The sequence below is a fragment of the Corvus kubaryi genome, unplaced genomic scaffold, assembly GCF_017639235.1.
Source record: "Corvus kubaryi isolate FWS band 111438036 unplaced genomic scaffold, C.kubaryi_AGA036_p1.0 71, whole genome shotgun sequence".
Lineage (NCBI taxonomy): Eukaryota > Metazoa > Chordata > Aves > Passeriformes > Corvidae > Corvus > Corvus kubaryi.
In genome coordinates this window covers 8,219,218-8,227,962 of record NW_024582059.1, presented here as the reverse complement: position 1 = coordinate 8,227,962, position 8,745 = coordinate 8,219,218, and positions in this window count along the sequence as shown.

The window sequence follows — 8,745 nt, the reverse complement described above, 5'->3', positions numbered from 1 at the left end:
TAATAATAATAGTAATAATAATAATAATAACAGCTGAAATAGTATGAAGTTGAAAAAAACTGCCATAAACTATACTGCTCAAGCACAAGCAAATCTGAGTAATTATTGCCCCAAAAATAATGCTTTGTTTTTGTAAAAGGGCTAGTCTAGCTTCTACTGCACAGTAATCACTGGGATTATTATTCTTTTGTGGCCCATTACTGGATATGATAAGGAGGAGTCTGGATATGATAAGGAAGCCAGTAATAAGTTTCCCAAGTGCAGGAGAGGATTTATGTAGTGTTTTGTCCCTCAGTAGCTTAGAGCACTAGAGCACCCGGAACCATAAGCTACAGTAACCTCAGGCCCTGACATTGTACTGCACAGAGAGTAGGTCCCCTCTCTCAAAAAGAGATTCCCTGGGAATGGAAAAAAATGGCAAAATCCAGCAATATTTCTTTAGGGAAAGGACTTGTATGTGAGAAGACTGGCCAAAGAGGGAAAAAATTTCTTTCCAGCTCCTGTTTTTCATTCCAACTCACTCTCATTACTGCGCTTTGGTGGGAAAGGGTAATTTATTTTTGCCTCCTTAATAAAACTATTTATTTTCTTTATTTGCTTTTCCAAATACGAAAAGGAACAAACAGACCCTTTATCCTGCTACCCTGGTGACACAGCATTTGAACCTGTCAGCCTGGAGTTCAGAAGCATGACTTGTTGAGAGCATGAGGAAGGAAAAGAGCAGTCCACGCCATCAGACCCCTGGAAGGGATTGCACAATAGAGGATGACTGAAACCATCCTCAGGCAACAAGGTGCTACAGGAGAAAGCCACTAGCACTTTTGTAAAAAGCACTAATATTTGCAAGTTTTAGAGTAAACAACCTCTTAATACTCTAGGGTTACTATAAAGAAATGGTATGTACTTTTTTCTAATCAGCATAACAGCATTCTGTTCTTCCCCCATAATGCGCGTTGCTGTTACTAATGTAACTCCATGCTTGTTTTCATCCTTCTTTCCATCAGGTTTCACTGGACTGACTAGTTTACATTTTACAGTTAAATTGCATGTTTTCTTTCATAAATTGTTTGCAGCTTGTCAATTCACCAAACAGAAAGGAAGCAGTTTTTGATTCAGATCCACATTATCTATATTTAGATTCCTTTGGGATTCCTAGTCAAAAAAACCAAAACAACCCACAAGCAAAACAACCCCCACCAAACTATGCTCTGTGAAGAATTGCTGCAATGACTGCTCTTTACATTTATATAGAAATAAATTTATTTACTGCAAAACCATTGCCTGTAAATAATTAATTTCACTATTGAAAAATAGATTTCTTCTTTTTTATTGGCTATCAATAGCCCTCTATACTACTCATCAAACAGTTATCTGCCACTGGAAATCAAGAATGATCTTTAGTGCCTTATTTCACCTATGGAGACTTCATGTTCTACGTGACTGTTTTTCCTAATTATTGGTCAAATTTATACTTCTAAGCAGTATTTTGAGGTGGTTCAAAGTACTTTAACTTCCTTTTAATAGCATGGCTTATCGAAATGTAGGTAAGAGCTTCAGCTCAGTCACAGGTTGATTAGATAGTGCCCCATTTTTTATTAGACTTTTCCAGTGAAAAAGAACTTAAATAGCCATATGCATTTTAAACCCTCCATTTTAAATCTTTCCTTACATCTGCTGTTTTCCATTCTTTTTTCTCCCAAGTTCCTGAAGCAGAATAGGTGCAAGTAGTTCTGACCCTGATACATGGTCCATTACTTGAATCATATTTTAATAATGCAGTACACAGCAGAGTAGCTTACTTGGATATCTGCATTATTTGGGTCTGTTGTTCCAATACCACTTAATTCACCAGGAGCTTGCAGCACACTGCCTCAGTGTTCCTGTTCAGCACGGAATGCAGGACTGTACTCACAGATTATTGAGAGCTCCTCTTTGATCATTCAGTCTCCTCTGTTGTGGGATTCTGCCAAAGATTTCCACTGTCATCCTGTGATGTCTCACAACTCTGCTTCTTGCCACAGCTCATATTCGGAAAGTTAGAAGTTAGTTAATACTTCTGTGATGCATTTCCCCTTTCCCTGGGGGGAATAAGTGCTAGTCTGTAGCAGCCAAGCTTCATCCTCTGTTCTGGATTTAGGTGTCTACATTTTCTTAGGGAAGAGAAATGTCTCTCATGCAGAAGCTGGGCTACATGAGCACCATTTTAGTGCAAGTCATTATGAGCAACATGCATATTTTTATTAGAATACTGCAGCTTTCTGAAAGTCTAAATGAACCACTAGTTGAGTGGGTCCAGTTCTTTATGCACCAGAAATTATGGATATTAAGATTTTTTGGGTGTCTAGGTTTTGTTTTGGCATTTTGATGTTTTCTTAAAAAGAGACTTTTTCTTTCTTAAACATTCCTTTACTTTAAAAGTAAATGTGTTCAATTTCACATAGAACTACAATACCAGGAACCTGAGTATATCTATAAAGAATACTTGTTAGAAACCTGTTGCTGCCTGTTCCGAGCTTCCCTTCCCCCTCCCCAACACAAGCCAGGACTTGCCTCTGCCATGTGCTCTGAACCCCTTTGTTCCAAGAGTGGGCAAAACCAAATGTACCTCAAACTCTTGAGCAGTGTCTGACTGGCCGCTCACCCCGGGTCCGCCCCCAGTCCTCCCCTTTCCCCTTCTCCCAATAAAAGAAGGGCCCCAGAGGGGGCCCCGCGCTCTTTGGCTTTGCATCCCTTTTACGAACGTCTGTGTGCTTCTGTCTCTGTTTGAAAGCTTCTAATTGCAGGAATTAGGCAAACTGAAGACTATATTTCTCCCTCTTTTCTTCTACTGGTGGTATCAGCTTTGCAGCTACCATTTGCCGCTTTCAGAGCTACTGAAATGCTGGATTGCCCGTGCTACCTCTCTAGGCTGCCCGAGGCTTTCTAAGGCATTGAACTATGAGCCTAGCCAGTAAAAAGCTGTGAGAATTCCACAGAAACCCCTTACTGTTTGTTTAGAATATATGGAAAAAGCAAAATTTAGGTGCCTAATGTGGGCATGAATTGGAATTTAGGTGTTTGAATCCAAAACTGAAAATTTTCAAACCCCTGTATTAGTTGCTTTATCCTGCAACCTGAGGTGTCTTAGTACTTAGCCCTCCTCTTCAAAGTTTGTGTCTGAATCTTCACTTTTTGAATGTTTCCAGGTGCATCCAATTTTCCTCAAGGTTGAATTTTCCAAGGATATGGGAGAAAAAAAAAAGGCAAATTAGATGGTAGCATATAGGCATTGAAGTACAAGGCAGTAAAAACAATGGAGATGTAACAACAGCAGCTCACATGTCTAAGCAATTATGAGTCGACACACACCTTTATTTATTTACTAGCAAAGATAAAATGAAAACTAAAACTATCCCATAACTGAGCATAGCCAAAAGCATTGATACATGGACTGAGCTGCAAACTCTCTTGGTTATACCACCTACAAAGGGGCTTGGGATTCACAAAAGAAGTTTTCCCTGAATCTAAGATCCTGAAAGTTTGACTTTGGTCAAACCATGGATATTTCTGTGCAAAAATGAGGATGGGGGAGGACATTCTGTTTCTGCTGTTGAGACAGAGTGTCTCTGCAGCGGTGAAGGTTAGATGAACACAGCCTAAGGAACAGTAAGCAAAGGAAACAGTGACAAATTGTGGTCCAGGAAAGGTAGTGGTGGGAGCGCTACTTTTCAGTTCCCACTCCCAACACTGAATATATTATTTCTTTAGCTGCTGTTTAATATGAAATGCTGACATACTTGGACTATTCTTCATCCCAGACAGATGATGAACAATAAGCTAGTAAATTGTCACATACCTTCTTATGATCACCTTCTGATTTACTGGGCAATGCATTTTTATCCCCGCATTTCAGGCTGGTGCAGCTTCTGAAAAACAAAAAGGTGGGGGAAGGGGGGCAGAAAGCCCAGTTTCCAAGATATCCTGCATCCTTCTGTTTCCATATCTCTTCAAGCAGAGAAGGAAATTCCCCTGTGTGCTGGACATGCTGGACAGGCAGCCTAGTCAAGGAGGCTTTTATACTCAAAAGAGATTTCCATTCCTTCCACATTCTACAAAGAGAAGGTTCTAGGATGTGGATTCTGATGAAAAAGACCTAAGTGAAGAGACAGATTAGATGCAAAAAATTAATGCTGACAGTTTATTAACTGGACACATTTAGGTGTCTGTTTTGAAACCTAAATGTTTGGATTGCATTTTAGTCATGAAACCTTCCCAAGTACTCCCCACGGTGTACATGGTCTTGAAGGTAGGCTTTGAAGCTTAGGGCTGGTTCTCAAAATTTTATCTAAATCAACAGAGAAATTCACACAAGTTAATAGCTACCACTTATTTTTTTGGAAGGCACAAACCCCACAATTCTAGATATTTTTGAAGAATACTAATTCTTTCTTCTGCGTTTACAAATATTTTAGTTCCTTTGTTCACGGTCTATAAATAAAAGTTTGAGAATGAAACTTAGGTAAAGGGATGCTGGTTGTATAGGGTCTTTAAGCCTCTGAAAAAAAAAGAAAATCCAGATTTCAGAACCTTGAAATTTCTGGGGCCAAACCAGTACATTAAAATTTGTCCAAACAAACTACTATGGTAAAGAGAGGGAGAAACACAGAAATCTTTAATACATTTTGAAATTAATACATCTTTTTCTCTAGTTCTACATTACAAGGTCTTTTTTGCAGTCTGAACTTTTGATTTAATCACACAACCATGATATTATTCTAGAAAAGAGAAGTTGTTTTAACTGATAACAGCATTTCTAAAAGAGCCAATTTAAATAAAAACAAATGAGCTTACTAGTTATGACCAAAGGGAGAAGAGGGGACAGTTTAACACCATTGTTACTGAAAATCCTGGCGCAGAGAGAGTACACAAGTACATCTTGGCAAAAGTACAAATAAAAACAATTCTATCTCACAGCTTCTGTTTATTTGTTTTTTTACTGTCAGTAAACAACCCCAAATGAGCACAAATGAGATGCCAGAACCACATCTACTTGTCTGGCAACATGGAGTGGAAACCCTTGTACAATGCAAGTTCTTCCATGGGCACATATTACTCATCTCACTCTCAAAAGAGAAAAAAAGAACAAAAAAAAAGAAAGGACAAATGAACACAGAGCTAAAAGCAGAGACAATGTCTGGAATAAGAGAAAGAAGTACTCAAAAACCATCACTCTTTCTGACTTAAATAGTCAAGTGTTTCACCTTTAGAAGTAGTTAATAACCAGGTTTAGCTGTAATCCTAATTAGAGGGAATATATCTGGTTTTGTTTCCCATTTTCTCAGGAAGAGATGCAATAGCAGTCAGCTTCTTTAATCACAAATCAGAGCCTCTTTATAGCTAACACTTTGGACTTAAGAACTTCCTTTCTTGACTCCTTCTGAATGTGAAACTAAACACTTTTCCATCTCTATTCTGCCTTTCTTGTGTGCTCAGCTTCAGGATCCCAGCCCCTCTTTCTCCACTGTCAGTATTCAATTGATGCTGCATTTTTGGAAGAAGGACAACCAGAAAGTGATGTATCAGCTTGATAATATATTGTCATTATCCTATCAACTTAACAGATGTAAGAGAACTATTGAAAACGTTAGATATTTATGTAATGACAGGTAAATGGTTATAAGCACCTAGTTTATAGATCATAATTATAACATCCTCTGTTAAAAATTATGTGCTAGTACTATAACTGGGCATGTTTTTTCACCAATATTGACATTCTGTTGTGCTCAGACAGGGCACACACAGACTGTTCAGCTTTCATTTGGTCAACAGCCACCTGCAACTGCATCCCATCAAATAAGATCATAACTTACTTGCAGGAGTGGAGTTTCATAATTTCCACAGGAAATTTATAATCCAAGCATTTTGACTGGAGACAGGAGTCCGTGCTGAAAGGCAGCAGCCAAAATCTGTCAGTTATGGCTGTTGGCAGTCAAGCACATTGCGCTGTACTGAGGCTTGGAAAATAAAGACGGACAGCTTGCCTAGGATGTTAATACCTACAAAGCAGTGATAGCTGGCAGTCCTGTTATCTTCTAATGGAACATGGTACAGTCTCCTTCATTATGTTGCACTTTGGCAGCAGTTCCCAGCATGTGTGAATACCCAGGCTCTGGTCTAGTGCAGTATTGCACTGGAGAGCCACCAGTGTAAGATGTAGGCCACAGAACAGAAACAAAAGAAAAAATCTTAGACATAATCTTTTCCTCTGTATAATTTACTCTGGAATGGGAAGCAGAGATTAAGGTGCAAGGCTGGAAGTAGAAAAAGTGCCTTTGAGACCCAAAGGTTACTCTGAGTTTGGATAAAGTAGTCACCCAGTCACTGAATGTTAACAGGCTGGGGATCAGAATAAATTTTCTGGAGTTTCTGGAAAGGCAAAGACTCTTCAATGGTGCCACAAAACATTGAACTGTAAGCAGATGATGTGATTTAGCCCCAGTCAGCAATCAGGCACCACCCAGCTACTCACTCACTCCCCAACCAGCAGGATTGGGGAGAGAATAGAAAGGGTCAAAGCCAGAGAAATAGTGGGTTAAGATAAAGAGAGTTTAATAGGGAAAGCAAAAGCAGCACATAAAAGCAAAGCAAAAGAAGGAATTAATCCACTGCTTGCCACAGGCTGGCAGGTATTCGGCCATCTCCAGGACAGCAGGGCACCATCATTGTAGTGGTTACTTGGGAAGACAAATGCTATCACTCCAAATGTCCCCCCTTCCTCCTTCTTCCTTTCACTTTGCATACTGAACACAATGCTATATGGTCTAGAATACCTCTTTGGTGTGTTGGGGTCACCTGTCCTGACTGTGTACCCTCCCAGCACCCCCAATGTCTTCACCAGCGTGGCAGTACAGAAAGCAGAAAAGCCCTGCTCAGCAATAACAAAAATATCTCTATATTATCAACCCTGTGTTCATCACAAACCCAAAATATAGCCCTGTACTAGCCACTGTGAAGAAATTTAACTCTACCCCAGCCAAATTTAACTCTACCCCAGCACAGTGGAAGAAGGACTGAGCTCGGAAAGTTGGAAAGCATGCCATTTTCATGGTAAGGTTTTTTACCCTCTCCCATAGATACATCTGCAAGACAGAATTCATTCTAAAGTAGCACAGCCTTTTCCCCCCCTCCCTTAAGCACCATGTCAAGTTGTCTAAGCTCCAAAATCCTTACTTCATGGAAAATAAAGTTGTTTCCATTTGCCTAAGTATGTTTATTACGAAAAGTTTTGTTGTACTTTTTCATGGATTTAAGTAATAGGATTCAGCATATTTGTTAGGACAAAAAGGAGTGGGTAAGTGGCACAAGCAGGCACACACAATTGTCCCCTCACAGTTGTACAATTTGCACCGCATCTGCATATGCATCTCTGCTGTTCTAACACAGAGATTATCTTCAGTGACCAAAATGTACAACTGTTTGCACAGCAACGATATACACAGATTATTTTTAGTTCAAACATGTGGCACTACTCATTGTGCAGCTGCTTTCATGCATTAATGCATTGGGATACAAAACCCTAATTGCAAGAGCCCAAATTAATTGCAAGCAGTGAGACATTTTGGACTGGAAACCCCTTTTGGCTACACTGGAATCAAGTTGTTGACTTTTCAAGCTAAAAGAGATATGAATCATGGAAAATATTTCATTCTTAACCCCTCAAAGTACCCAGTATTCCTAAACTAATGCAAAATACAGTTATGTGTTGGCTTAGAAATTACAACTTCTCTGCCAAAGGTTAATTCAGACTATTCATCCAAGATTAGTTGCAAGTTTTTAAAACTGTAAATAAATTCTTGTTCCTAAACAGCACAGGTTTTCAAAGCAGGGAGTATAACCCACAGCCTATAAAAGGAAAAGATTTAAAGCAGAAATGGGACATTTGACTTCTGCATATTTGGAACATTTAATCACCCTCTTGGTTCTATGGAATAAGTTAGACTGGTGGCTTTTTTCTTCAGCTCCTTAGCAAAAGTACATTTATTTAATAGAGCCTAAATGTTTTGTAGGATGATTTAGAATCAAGTCCTGCACCTTTTACAGGCAACTGCAAAACACCACATCAGGAGGGAAGAGGGTCAAAGATTGTAAGCACTTGAAGGTACAGAGTCTAACTTTTTCTCTCTTTGAACAATAGTGGGCATCTTTCATGCTCATAATGCAAGATACTAATGAATGCATAATAGGAGAATTTTAGTCTCATTCTATTAGAAGGAGAGCTCTGCAAAACTCAAGCTGGTTTTAGCTGTAAACACAGGGAAAAAAGTTCAGGGTATGAAAGTCCTACCTCAGGACTTACACAAATTAATATTTATGAGACCTAAGTCTCAGACAGAAGTAGTTTTGCAGATTTGGCTGTAACACTTCAAAACACTGATGTTATTGAATCACCTCGTACTGTCCCTTGGCTGCAGACAATTACCCACAAAAAACCCCCTTCTGTCTAACATAGTTTAATCTTAGCACACATTTACATTCACTGTCAGTGTAAGTCTATTATTTATGTAGCCAATTACCATAGTAAAACAAGCATGTGCACATGTTCCCCTGATCTGAAGGGAAAAAAAAGGGTAATTCAAGTCACTAAACTCTCACAAAAAGCCACACATACTTCTACCAGAGAACCTTGGGTAATTTCATATCTAATTTTCACACTTCCTTCCCAACTCTGAAATTTCTGTGGAGATTCATGAGGGAGCACAAAATTTT